Source organism: Typopeltis vanoorti, chromosome 6 (genome assembly GCF_054136105.1).
Source record: "Typopeltis vanoorti isolate ZY-2024b chromosome 6, IOZ_Tvanoo_1.0, whole genome shotgun sequence".
NCBI lineage: Eukaryota > Metazoa > Arthropoda > Arachnida > Uropygi > Thelyphonidae > Typopeltis > Typopeltis vanoorti.
In genome coordinates, this window is record NC_143554.1 from 53,081,551 (window position 1) to 53,095,948 (window position 14,398).

At 33.9% G+C, this 14,398-nt stretch overlaps 1 protein-coding gene across 2 annotated transcripts in view; it reads right to left on the reverse strand.

Annotated features, from left to right (window-relative positions):
- Positions 1 to 14,398, reverse strand: part of tn (tripartite motif containing protein thin) — a 59,557-nt gene that overhangs the window by 31,160 nt on the left and 13,999 nt on the right. Inside the window, exon 1 of one of the 2 annotated variants that reach the window (XM_090394156.1) lies at positions 5,029 to 5,146. The exons of the other annotated variant lie outside the window; for it this stretch is intronic. The gene's annotated coding sequence lies outside the window, so the exon portion shown is untranslated. Of the gene's footprint in view, positions 1 to 5,028; positions 5,147 to 14,398 lie in introns of those variants that run through there. 2 annotated transcript variants of the gene reach the window in all.

The window sequence follows — 14,398 nt, forward strand, 5'->3', positions numbered from 1 at the left end:
AGTATCTAATTTTCGGCTTGTAGATGACAGAAATGCAACATTTTCAAGTAAAATGGTTATCAGTTTTTAGCAATGAAATTCACAACATCGATACATCTCTCTCTCTCGCCATCTGCCAGTCAAAATAGTTCCTTCGATGTAGATGTTTAATGAAGTTCCTGTTGTACTACACAATCTCGATGTATCTATATTTCTTAATATACTATGTAATAATACAAGTCACCACGAAGTATTATTATAAAAATTAAAATCACATTAAAAGTACAAATTTGAAGCGCAAGTACTATTGGCCTGATTGGTTAACATACCTGCTCTGTAACAGCCTGTAGTAGGTTTGATCTCGCTGTGGGTACGGATGTTTTGGTTGTATTTTAATGACTTGAAAATGTTCAACGTGTGGGCTCAAAAACAGTGTTTCCGATTATATAAAAAAACAAAAAAAAATTCTTAGTTCAGTCACGGTACTAATGCGCTATAGGGTTAAAATGTTTCGTGAGTAGGAGTCGCACAAAAAACACCCTCTTTTTCGATAAGTATGCATCTTTATGTGTGATTAACGCAGACTTTTTTTTTTTTTTTTTGGTAACATGTACTTAAATGTTACATGTGTACTGTCCATTATATTTTTCTCTGAGGAGTTAGTAGACAAGACATATGGATATATTGTTGTTGTTGATTTACGCTCATGGGTACCCATACTTTACCGAGCAGGCATTCGAAACCGAAAATCCTACGGAAGAATAGGTTGGTTAATCTTTATTCCAGGAGTGTCTTATGTCTAAATGTGTGTTCACGGGACCGGTTTGCCAGCTCTGAGGGATGAAAAACCCAAGTTTCCGGATGAAAAAACCTCTACCACCGTATGAGACCGGCTAATTCACTTTTACTCGAAAGAGGCCAGATAAAGGTTCTTCCAGTCATAATCGAACCCAGGTCTTTCCGACCAAAAGGCTTCGTCTATGCCGAGTGAGCTAGGGAGGCTGTCTGGATATATATACACACACACACACACACTAGGAGGCTCTGACACTTACGGCGCCCCCCCCCCCCATGTTCCGGACTGGTAGGCCGGTTCTCCTTGAATTCTGATGACTCGACACTCTGGGTAGCTCCTGAGTGTCGAGTCTTCAAAAGGGGGGCCCCGCTCCCCTGGCGCCCAATCCCTCGTGTTCCGGACTGGTAGGCCGGTTCTCCTTGAATTCCGATGACTCGAATTTATAAGACTCCACAAAACGTTTCAAATAACTTGACAAAAACGTTACAGCCTACATCCGTTTCAAGCCGACGTCACATCCGTTGCCAATTTCAGCTTATCATTTTATAGTATAGAGTAGATCTATAGGTTGAGTTAATTCCAAGTCCACTTATTAGCAATTTTAATACTCTTGAATAGATTTTGATAGGCACAGCACATGTGGAATTTCCCCCCCTTAAATTTAAGCCTTGAATTTAAGAATTAATTCTTAATTCTGCATGCGCCGTTTAAAAATTATGTGCCATCTGTATATCCGGTATAGTCAAAATTTATCCATCTGGGTAGGGACGCTAGAGGGCCAATTTAGATTAAAAGTCATCCAACTGTGTAAGTCGCTATAGCATTTACCATTTAAAATATTACGCAACAAACAAACTAAGGAATATTATGTGATTTGAAATTATGATCACCCTCTTCGCCACCCGAACCTACAGGCGGAGCGAAGTTGTAAACGATGCGATTCTTTTAGCCACTGTTTCCAAACAAGTATAAGTTGCTGTTTCCCCCCCCCTTCTTGTTGAGGAATTCACATGGGATATTAAACTTCAAACATTACCACTATGTTATCCTAACTAATAAACATGTGTGTGAGCGCGAATTGACTTTTGAGGGATGCTTAGACAGAGTTATTTTTAAAATAAAAACTGCTGCAACAAATACATTTATAATCTGATCCATTCTAATTCATTAGTGAATCATAATTTGTTAATTCATCAAACAGTGCGAAAGATAACTTTGCAATTATAGTTAATGACATATTTATAGATAATTGCAATCAATTAAGGAAATTTGAAATAAACAGTTGATAGGGGAAAAAAAGGAATTATTTCAGCTAATGTAGTAGAACACATAACATATCTGTGCTTTAATAATCGTTATCTATGATTACAGAGATAAGTTTAATATGAACAATTATCTTATTCATTTATCATTAGGCGTAGCATATGATCATGTATAATAAAGTACAAAAAACTGAATGAAGTAATATGTAATTTGAAGCGATTGCCTCAAATGTCTCTATATTGGCCATGAACTATTAATATGAAAAGTATTTTCTTATTTCCTATTCAAATGCCATTTTCTATATTCGCATAATATGCAGAAATAATAATTTTAGCCTTCCCTCCCCCGAACTTTAAGCATTATTTAATTATTTTTTCCACAGTTCCATAATGAAAATCATGGTCACTGGAAAGATTATTTGGAGTAAAAGATGGTTTCCAAACATAAAGGCTCCTTTATATTTAAATATTGTGCAAGAGTACTAAAAGTTTTAAATTTCCTGATGCAACAGTAACTTCGTATTTATTGTATATAGCATAAGAACTGCATATTTTATTTATTTTCCTCTGAACACTAGTATTCAGTCATAAAAAACACGCTATCTTTTTTTTTGTTTGTTTTATAAGCGATGGTATTCATTATCCTAACCATTGTATTATATATATTTGATTTTGCTTATGATAACATTTGAACAGATATTTCTCATACCAAATTTCATTAAATTCCATTAATTGGTGGGGAATTATCATATTTTGAATAATTTTGCCAATAAAAACGTCACTGACATCAAAATTGTGAACATATTTCAGTATATATATTAAGAAGCAAATTATGTTAAATTCCAATCAGTCAGAAAAGTTATTCAATAATTAATTTCGACACGTTTTTCACCTTTATGACCGTACAAATGGCCCGAATGAAACAAAACCGCGATGGCTCAACAAATTTTTGTACGAAATCCAAATTCCTTTACGTGGGAGACGAATTTCGTCACACCGCGTGACGAAATTCGTCTCCATCACACTGCTTATTGGAGGCGTGACACAGCTTGAAAAATCAGAACCCACCCACTGCATTTAAAAGTACGGTTGGTTTAAAACTTTCTTAAGGTATCGCTTTTTTAAAAAATAACATTTCAATAAAAGAAGTCCATTCAATCCAGGAATAAGTTTCATATGGAAGGACAAAACGAATCGAATAGGTGCATAGCCAGACGTTCAAAGCACCTAAAGGTGAAAGAGCTATTATAAGCAATATGTCCAATTTAAGTACTAGTGATTCCGCACCTCCATATATCTCAGACCTTATTGAAGGAGATCACTATACTAATATGTCCGCTTGATTTGTTTTAAACTTTTCTTTAGTGTCAATTCCATTTCGACTAAATTTAGTAAATCTCACTTAGTTGTACCTCGCAGTCTAGGCATGAAATCAAACAAATATGCTCCGATCTGAGCCCAAGACTACAGGAAAATAGTTGATTAAATTTAGTCGTAAGGAAACAAACATTTCGAAACAAATAATGTGAACATTTTTCGTTTATTTTCTGAAATTAAACTAGACAAAAATTGTAGATATCTAATTCACGACAGTCTATAGACGTTTTTCATTAAATGGCACAATTCATTAAAATGTTAAAAAAACTGAATGCAGAAGTAAATAAAAATTAATTAATTCTGTGATTGCTCGAAGTTCGACACTTTGAAAATCACTTTAGATAATTCTCGTTACTTTCTAAGTATCTTTTATTTCCAAACTGTAGCTAATATCATTCTTATTAATCCACACTTTCTTTTCTTAAAATACAGTATAGTGTAATTAAATTACACTTCTGTGCCCAACATATTATACATTCATAACTTCTATCTTTAAACGTTAAAGATACCAAGCTATTTTAAACCTGGTTTTAATCCATTTCTCAAGTAAGCAAACAGACAAAGTCAAGTTTGCGCCTGCAAGTAATGCAAGTCTGGGTGACCCCGCACGTAGTGCAAGTCTTAGGCAACTCGTAGTAAAGGTGGAATAAGCTCTGATCACTATTCTTGGTATTTACCCTTAATGTAAAGCACATTTCCTTGAGAAGATGTATGATGCTATGCATTAAAGGCAAGGGGGGGCCACCACCCAGACCGGTTTCGACCTTTATTGAGGTCTCATCAGTGGGAGCCAGGCTTAGAAATACCAAGCTTTAAGTAATACATACAGAGTTATAAATATTTTACCAAAACAAGTTACCATAAGGTGCTTTGACCTCATTAAATAAAAATCTCAGGATGAGAGTCTGGGTAGTGGCCCCTTGCCTTTAATGCAAGCATCATACATCTTCTCAAGAAGCTGTGCTTTACATTAAGGGTAAATACCAAGAATAGTGATCAGAGCTTATTCCACCTTTACCACGAGTTGCACTACATGCGGGGTCACCCAGACTTGCATTACTTGCAGGCGCAAACTTGACTTTGTCTGTTTGCTTACTTGGGAAGTGGATTAAAACCAGGTTTAAAATAGCTTGATATCTTTAACGTATATTATACCCAAGGTAAAAAATTTTCTTTACTTCTATCTTGTTTTAAAAATTCAACACGCACATATATCCACTGATAATGAATTTCAGTTTTGTTTTATTTTTACTTCGAATAAATTAATTCAGTTAGCGCGACTTTCTCTGAGCTGAACATTAAATCACCACGTTCTATTTGTAAAAACTGAGGAATCTGATTATCGAGCTGTTCTGTTATAACTGAATTAGGATAAAGAAGCTTCTTCTTCTTTCATGTTTAACTCAAATTAAACGATCCTATAGGGTATATCCCATATAAAAACAAGAAATTTCTATACTGCTTTCAATTTAAAAATAAAAAACCGAGCATCTTGAACTTAATTTTGAAATTCAGTGTAATACACTGCGATAAGTATATAGGAAATTTTTTACCATACGGAAAAAAACCTATATTAAATATGCAAACATATATCACAAAATATTTCAGACTTACAGAAAATCCAGGCGTGGAATGATGTAACATCCGAAACAGCGGCTATTCGACTACTGTTAACTACAAGATGCTCACCAGTACTATAACAGATCAAGTAACCATCCTACGTGTGAGTGTCTCTCCGTGCGTCTGTGTGTTCGCATCTGTAACACTAAATTGGGCAGCACGTGCTAAAATTAGTATATTCGTGAAGTGACGTAAGGCTGAGCCAGCAAGTGCGTTTTTCAGCCCACCCTCCCACTGCCTGCCTACATCCGACTGAAAAAAAAAAAAAAAAAAACGAAAGTCACTCATGTAACAATAGTCTGGTAGTTCTATCCAGGGTATCATAGCAGTTCTTAGTTCAAGTCAAGGTTTAGGGAAAGTTGTGTTAAATTTAGTAATTGAAGTTAGTAACCTCTTCCTTGGAATAAAAGTGAACAGAAAGAAATTTTACTTTCTGTAATGATTTCGGAAATATTCAGCTAGTGGAAAGCCAAGCAGTCTTGTGGTACGTGATGCATAACACTATCCAAGTATCTTTCAACCATTTGATTTGAATCAGTATTCCAGTTCAATTAAAAGTAGGTGATATTAGTAATTGTCTATCTTTTTTGTATAGTTTATATAATACGGGTTTGTTCAACAAGAAGCCCTTCAACTGCTTTGGCATAGTCTGCAATAATTTGTACCAATGTTCATAAACCAATAAGCTCATTCTCAATTTCTGGCAAGTATAATAACAATATACAGGTATCGAATTATATAAAAATTTTCGAAAACCCCAGTTGACTCTACTGTGAATAGTATTTAAATAGTATAAATATCTAAATTCAGTTAGGATTGAAATTCCGTGTTGTATTATAGGCCCTACTCAGAGCACTTGAAACCATTTCAGTGGATCTGGAGCGGCTGCCAACTATTTGAATGGAAGGAAACGAAGATTTCTTAAAATATCCAGCTTCCTACAATAAATACTCATACGATATAAATCATTCATTTTAACCTCTAATCATGAAGAAATCTTTACCTCTGTGAAAAATTAATGCATTTCTAATATTTAAACTTATGAATAACCTGCTGAAATAAACTTCATTCAAAAGAGGACTTAAACAAATAAAATGAAAAAAAAAAAAACTATTACTGATGGCACGCACGCAGACACTATTACAAACAAACAAAAACACTTGAACAGATTTACGAACTGGCTATTTAAATAATATATTATTAGAATTCTTATTTGCTGTATATTGAGAACATGTATACAGATTTACGTCTATGTCCAATATGTATTATATATATATATATATATATATATATATATATATTCACAACTTCTATCTTGTTTTAAAAATTCAACATGCACATATATACACTGATAATGAATACATTGCAGTTTTGTTTTATTTTTACTTCGAATAAATTAATTCAGTTTGCACGACATAAAAAACTCATAAAGATAAATTATTAATGTGTACCTAACCATACAGCTGGTTGGATTAACCGCCGAAACAGCTGAGACCATTAAGTTAACTTATGTGTAAGCTGGTCTCATCCATATAAGACCAGTTAACTCCTCTTCAATTGAAAATCCATGATAAAGTTTTCCCGTCATTCTACTTTCGGATTCATCTTTCGAGTGGCTCAGGTAAGACCTTGCATCATATACTCTGGTCCAGTAGCAGAATATACTCTAGCTTTAGGGCTTTTGCTTTAAATTGGAGTAGAATGCAATTTAAAAATTAATTTATTTTTATGCCATTAATATTTTGAATTTTAAATCTTTACGGCAATCCATATATTTCAGGAATGAGATGATCATCCCCCTCAAGGAATACCAATAATAAATCGCTGATTTCTGATTTGCAGGAAAATTTTCCATTTTACAACTTTTTGAAGTTCGGTTTGAATGTTCACTCAGAACATATTTTACATGCGAGGGGCTTAAATTTTTATATACGAAGTCAATTGCAAATGTATTTACAGGTTTTATGATTGCCGTAGGTAGACATCATTATGGTTGAGAAATTATATCATACACTCCTCTTGATTAGAAAATTAACCTGATAGAAAAATTATTAGGATTTTTCTATTTTTAGTATTTTAATATAAATTTACATTTTTTTAAATGCGTTTATCTTTGTATAAAGAGAACAGAAATGGCAGTGCGGCGTCAAGCGGTAATGTACAATTCAATGGGTGATCGGCAGCAAGTGTTAGGAGATAAGCATATGTACCTACATAACTGTAAATGTAAAATCCAAACAGTCAGTCAGGAAGCAGCCCACAAAAATAGCAAAAAAGAAAATTCACGAGTTGTTAATTTCCACCTACTCCATTGATTCAATTAGCAGATTAAAACTGATATTACGAATTGATATATTTTTAAAAAGCTGTAATAAAATTTATATTGCTATAACAACAGAACATATTTATGAATCGCGAAATATTTACTCTATTCGTTCCGGAAATGTATCCAATAAAATATTTTTTGCAACAAAAGAACGATTTCGATTGACCGCTGTATTGGCAGAGAATTCAGGTCACTTTTTTTTCTTTGAGAGATGAGAAAGGAAAGGAAAGAGTTATCCACCACTCATTTCTGAAAAAAACTTAAAGGTATATTTTGGTTGGTAAGCTTTGGTCTGATTTGTCCTTGTTTGACTTCATCTCATGGTGCAGTGATTTCCATAGAATTTAATACCAGACAAATGCAGAATATAACTAACATAATATATATAACCGATGACAAAAGTAGATACGTGCACACCACCACGAAGGTATGAATAAGAAAAGCTACAATTAGAAGCTATATTTGGGCTTTGAAGAAAACAAAAAGGTCCTTTCTATCAGAATGAGAGGAGTCACTACAATGACATTGTAAAAACATCTGAATATACACACCTAAATTTTGAGGATGATTCATTAGTGGCATTAGTTTGAGTGATCTCACGGAACTTAAGAAATGATGAAAAAAATTATTTTAACTGTAGTTCTGATTTTTTTAAAAATAAATTCGAATCTAGTTTTAAAATTCTTGACTAAAGTTTTATTTAACAACGTTATATCGTAAAAATCTAATTATAACAATGAAAAGGATATTTCCTAACATTTGTATCGATTTCCAATCCAAAATTTATTGTGTCATTTATAAATCAATTTTCGTTCATGTAACGGATGTTGTGAAGTGAAATGTTTTAAATAGAACACTCATGTGATACCACCAAGAACGATATCACCCACACGTAAAGCACAAGCGCCGCCTCTCACATCATGGTCCCCATGTACCGTACAGTTGGCCACCTTTCAGAAGGATGCCTAGCCTGGCCGATATAAAATTCACGAAGGACACAGGAATTTTTATCAGCGACTAATTGCGCCGACCACACCTCCTAGCAGTATGAAGTGCCTCTAAAGTAAAAATAAACAACCAACCAGATGACTCTTGTTTTGGTTTTATCGGAATGGTTTTTTTCTAATTTTTGGCAAAACAAAATTGTCGCACAATATATCTTTAAGGAAATAGTAACAGTCTTGTAATTTAGTTTTAGTGTACTGGTAAAATAAGAACAAGTTCTTGAGCTTACTGTTTCAAAAAACATCTCTTTCCACTATTCACGGTGATCCGAAAATAAACTGAATACTCACAAAACTTCAGAATAAAACCTATTTAACGAAGAATGTAGGTAAATTAAAAGAAACAAATTTATTAGCAAATTAATATATCTAAGGTGCTTGCAGCAATGAAGACCCGGAAGTATTAACGCATATGTCGAATAAAGCATACTTTGAACCAGGGGGTTATCTGAGTTAACACATTGGGTTTGCTAGTGCTGTTAATGAGATAAAAAAAAAGTGCTTTATCATGTAGTAGATAAGATAATAAGATGAGTGAATAGAGAGTAAGAAAATGGTGTGTTTCTTGATCTTCTAAATAAAACTTTTAAGTAAATGGAACGTTCAAGTGACAGAATTAACTTAAGAAAATTAGAAATTTCCAAGTATAGAGCAGTATTGAAATATCAAATACTAGTTGAATGTATCCAGTACTTAAATTAGTAAATGAAATAAGTTGATGATAAAAGTTGGCTAGGAAACAGTAATTAATAAGCATAGTTAGTTTCGTAAAAAAAGGTTCCACGGCTTTCGGGTGCTACGCAGTTACAAACATTTAGATTTACTTGCTTCTAGACGCTTTTCTAGAAAGCATAACAGACAAAATCTTGATGACTGGGCAATATGAAAATATATATGAAATGTGCCGCATAGATGCATGGTGTGAGCAATTTCGAAAAACAGCAACGGCGATCTACTACTACACCCATCCTTAATAGATGATCTAAAGTGTTGTTTAATGCTAAAATGCCGCAAGTACAAGCTATAATGGTAAGCCTAATTCAGGGGACCTTACTTGATACTCATCAAGTAATAGATCTAATTTTACTACATTAGTAAGGTGATTTGCTTATTTACTAAACATTTGGTATCTAAGATGCAATTATCTCTATTAATATTTCAATTCGCTTGTTTGTTACTGTGACCTATATAGAACGACAACAACAATACTAAAGCGAATCTCAGCAGCAAATAAGCAACTGTTGAAACAAGTTTATTTTAACTACGCACATCTTCATAATTAAAAAATAGGACAACTACGAATCGTTTAAAATATAAAATTCCTACATACACAGTATATACTAATGCTGTATGCAACATCCATGCAACTATTTTTCTTCAACTTGACTCACAATAACAAACTATACTGGAAAGTCACAACCATTGGTAGGAAGCTACTGAAACAAACTCACGTTGAACAATTGTTCTTTGATCCCTACGAGTTTGCTATAGCAATAAGTCGAACATATATTACCAACTAATATTTTCAATGATGTATGGTAACAATCGAGTTTCATGCTTGTTTAATAGTTATATTTTTGTTTCATTCTCTTCATCCATAATGAGAAGAATTAAACGTGAACAGAACTGTAACCCTGTTGCTAGCTTATTTATGTTCTTGAGTTTTTTTTTCTCTCTTCATCACTAGTTACACTGGTTGTCTTGGGTCTGCTTCTGTTTTTTCCCGGAGAATTCAAATGTGCCTTTTTTCAGGGAGTTGAGGACTTTCTGGGAGAGGGGAACAGTATATCTACACTTATGTACTAAATATAATAAAATGCATTACCAAATGCACTAAATATAATAAATACTCGGAAGTATTAAGGCATATGTCGAATAAAGCATACTTTGAACCAGGGGTTATCTGAGTTAACACATTGGGTTTGCGAAATTCCTCTTAAAAGCATGCTGTTAAAAACACAATAAATCCTAGATTCTGTCTGTTTCGCTTGCATATGCATATAACTGCGACTTAGGTGGGCCTATTTTAATAAACTTTGGTATTCTATTTTCTTAAAACTGTTGAAATATTTAAATTTTGGTTTAAACTGGAGTAATTACAAAGAAAAAGTACGTCAAGTTTCGAAATCATATGAGGTTAGCAAGAAGTTGGTGAACGGAAATGAATAAAATATGCCAAGAAGCATTTTTAGTAGACTCTAAATAGGATCTACTGAAAGGTGTCGCGTGGTTTCATTTTAATCTATCTTAGTGGAAAATTAAGTACAAAGTAGTGAGTAGGCTCTGTACATGCACCATACTACCAGTAGGTAGTATGGTGCATGTACTGATACATATGATAGCTATGACAGTGTGCAGATAGAAGATTCATAAGTGTAAACGGTAGTTATGTGAAGTGTCCTCTCGCGATGATTTTTTGGTGTCACATAATAATGTTTAGCAATGATCTGAAGTCATACATTAATGAGATTTGTATGCAAGATCGTGACTAAAATTTGTTGTTTCAATCTGATTATTTTAGTGTAATAACTGTAACAATCATCTTGCAAATGACAAACATTCTGTAACATGTAAGGCAGAATGATTTCCAGGTTCAATTACTTTGCAGTTACATTTACTGGAATGTCATTTGAGAAATGCTTTTTTTTATCATTATCTCAGGTCATTTCCACACCTATTCCGTTTGTTCATAGTAAACCGTAATATCTGAACATAGGTGTATGCATAAATAATAGATTAAGAAATCAATATCAAAAATTTACTGCTCTGCATTTCTTAAAAGATAAGAAAATTTAAAAATGAAGTCACTTCAAAATATCATATGAAAGCTGAATAAACTTGCTTTGAGCTCTACTACGAACAACGAATACAACGAACTATGAAAATTTGACTGAAAATTTGTTTCAAATTTTAATTTTTTATCATTTATCATTAGTCTAAGACTTTTCTCTTGCTTTAAGAAGCAATGCGCAGGAGAACCAACACAGTTTTAGCAAGCTGCAGATGTTTGAAGTTTATGAGAACGCGTATAAACATACAGTTCTCCGGATAAAGCTCGACCAGCTGAAGATCCCCCCCCCCCCTCCGCCCCATGCCACAATTTTTGGCAAAAGGTCAAAAAAAGTCCGAACACCCACTGATTTCCGCCGTGTTCGGAATACAGGACGTTGTACTCCACCTTATCCCCACCCCCTCCACCGTGGAAGCAAAAGATTAAAAGGTTGATGACTGACTGAGCAGAAAACTTCCAGATGTCTATAAATACTTCAGAGATGCTGCCGGTAGGATCTGGCGAAACAAAAACAAGTAATTAAGTAATGCAGTTGTCTGAAATTTCAAAGTGTCAGTTGATGCACCATGCAATGACGAAAAGGACGTGCGTCGTTTATCTTACAGACAGGTGAACTAAAAAATCCAGCCAAGAGTTAGTAGGAACAGCTGATGAGAAACCGCAAATTGAGATTTTCGCAGTCTTGGACTCACTGCATGGGAAAAAAATGTTTGCATGCACTGACCTCTTTGCTTTAGTGAGTAAACTAAATGACACTGCCTAGTTGTTCATAGTATGTGGAAACAAATGAATCTCAGACGAACGGAAGCATATCCTTCTCTTGGGTGGAAACTGCAGGATTCAAATCCTCGCAAGCAAGTTAAGAATCTTTCTAGATTTTTTCTGACATGAAATGAAAATTCCCGTCATTCTTTCATTTTCAAGTGAAAAAAACCTATGTGCCAATACCGATACATGGCCGCTTCACTGTATGAGTAGCACAAGCAACTGTAAAGAAATTTAATACCAGGGATACCGATAATATATTTAATCCTGGTGATATTTTTAATATCAGCTCTGGTTTTTGAATATCTCTAACGATAGTTAATACTGGAAAAATATTCAACTTAGTTAAAGGTCAAGTTCTGCTGGATCACAAAGAAAAATTATAATGATAACTCTGTCATATTTCATAATAAAATATAAATTAGAGGACATTTTAGATAATGGACGAAAAAATGTAAAAGTTTAAGATTCAGAGCCTTGTTAGTAACAACAGAACTCTTATTCGAAAAGGAAGTAAACTGGAAAGTGTGGCTTTTTCAGAATGCGATCATATCTATTCTTTAAATCGCAAAGTACAAATGTAACGATGGAATATATCAGCCCATCACAAGTTGGGCTCTTGAGAAAATGGTATATGTCGTTTTTCCATTGCTTTTTGCATTCCAGAATTATTTTCTGTATTTAGAGAAGACAACTATCGTGACCCAATATTTACAATTATGCTTCTGCTAAATATATTAAAATCCACCCAGTCTTAGTTGAATACGATGGTTTGTTTACAAATATTTAAACAGTGTTTTTACCAGCGATATGCATTTCATTTAAATATATCGAAATAATCACTTTCGCAGTATTTAAGTTATTTTCTTATATTTGTGGGGAACAAAGTAAACTACGCCATAATCTCCGTTTCTTTGGAACTACTTTTCATATCCAGTATTGTATTTATATTTTTTAAAGTAATGTTGCTTTGCTTTGTTTGTTTGTTTATTTAAATAGAATACAGTGTACTTCGATTGAAAATAGCAACGTTTGTCACGTGATAAAATAGTATGCAACCACCAGTGCATACCAGTCGAACAGAGTGACCCACTTTCCGGCCGTTCTTTAACCCGTTGCAAGGACAGACAAAAATGGCGTAATCCAAGGCTATTCTTCCTATCACAAAGAAAAAGTTTATCTTTCACGGGAGCTCTCTAGACTCTTGACAAATTGATCGTTTCTCGGCTGGAATTCGCAGGGCAACGGTTGTTTTCAGTTCACGGTATTAATCTTCATGGGATGCTAAACATTATCCTTGTTTCGTTAGACATATATACAAAGTGTTCCAGATTGGAAGAAAGAACTTCACGGCTACAGAAGGGTGTTATAGGGTAAAGACATCTGCACAGGGATCGATTCCATTTTGTGCCATAATCTGAATGTGATGGGCATCTGTAATAACAGTTTAGCATAGAATGGTTAGTATAAGTTAGAAGTGTGAATAGTAGGTAGAGGTTTCTGTAATCACTTTCACAAGATTAAGATTTAATAATTCATAATGAGAAGTGACCAAATGACTTACGTGAATATCGGTACACAAATCGAATAAATCAGACCCTCAGCCAAGGAAATTCTAGAATTCAATACAGCACGAACGAAAGGTACAGTGACAAAAGCAGGTGAAAAGGAGGAAGGGGAAGGAGAGTTAGCATATAATAAGCTATAGAAATCCTAGTGGCTACCCTGTTACAAACATGAATGTGAATTTTAACAGGTGTGTTTTTTCACAGCGTATGACCATATTTAACTTTAGACAAGTATAATGTCGGACAAATGTTAAAAGAAAACATGGAAACTGGACAACATGGGTCATATTAATATGGAAAGTGATATTAAACCCGACATTAAAATTAAAGATGTTAATCTAAGTTATTTAATTTATGCAGATTATGTTATACTGTTAAATCCGGCACTAGTCTACGGGATTCCTTAGCTAAACTGAGCAATTGATGTAAACATATTTAACATGAAAATCATTGATAAAAAGACATCCTAAGAAAATAGGCAGGAACAAAACATCAGCTGAATGAAGAACCTATAGAATAATAACACACTTCAGGTATTTAAGCACAATTCTTGGCGAAGATCGTAAATTAAATATGTTAACAGAATAAGCAAGTAGATATGGTGGGAAGCCAGCTGAATAAATTTATATGGATAGGGAGATTAGCCAAAACATGCACCTAGCAGCATAAAACAATGTGTTCAAACTAATCTTAACTTATGGATCTGAGAGGTGGTTAGAAATAAAACAGTTGATCAAAGACTAGAGACCACAGATATGAGAGTTTTTAGAAAAATAGGGGAATGAACAAATGGCATTAACATCAAAAGCATTTGAAATGAGGATATTAGGAAGGAACTTGACATCGATAGAATTCATAACAGAGCTAATCTGAAGTAGTCACTTAAACGCGGTGAAATATGGGTAAAGGT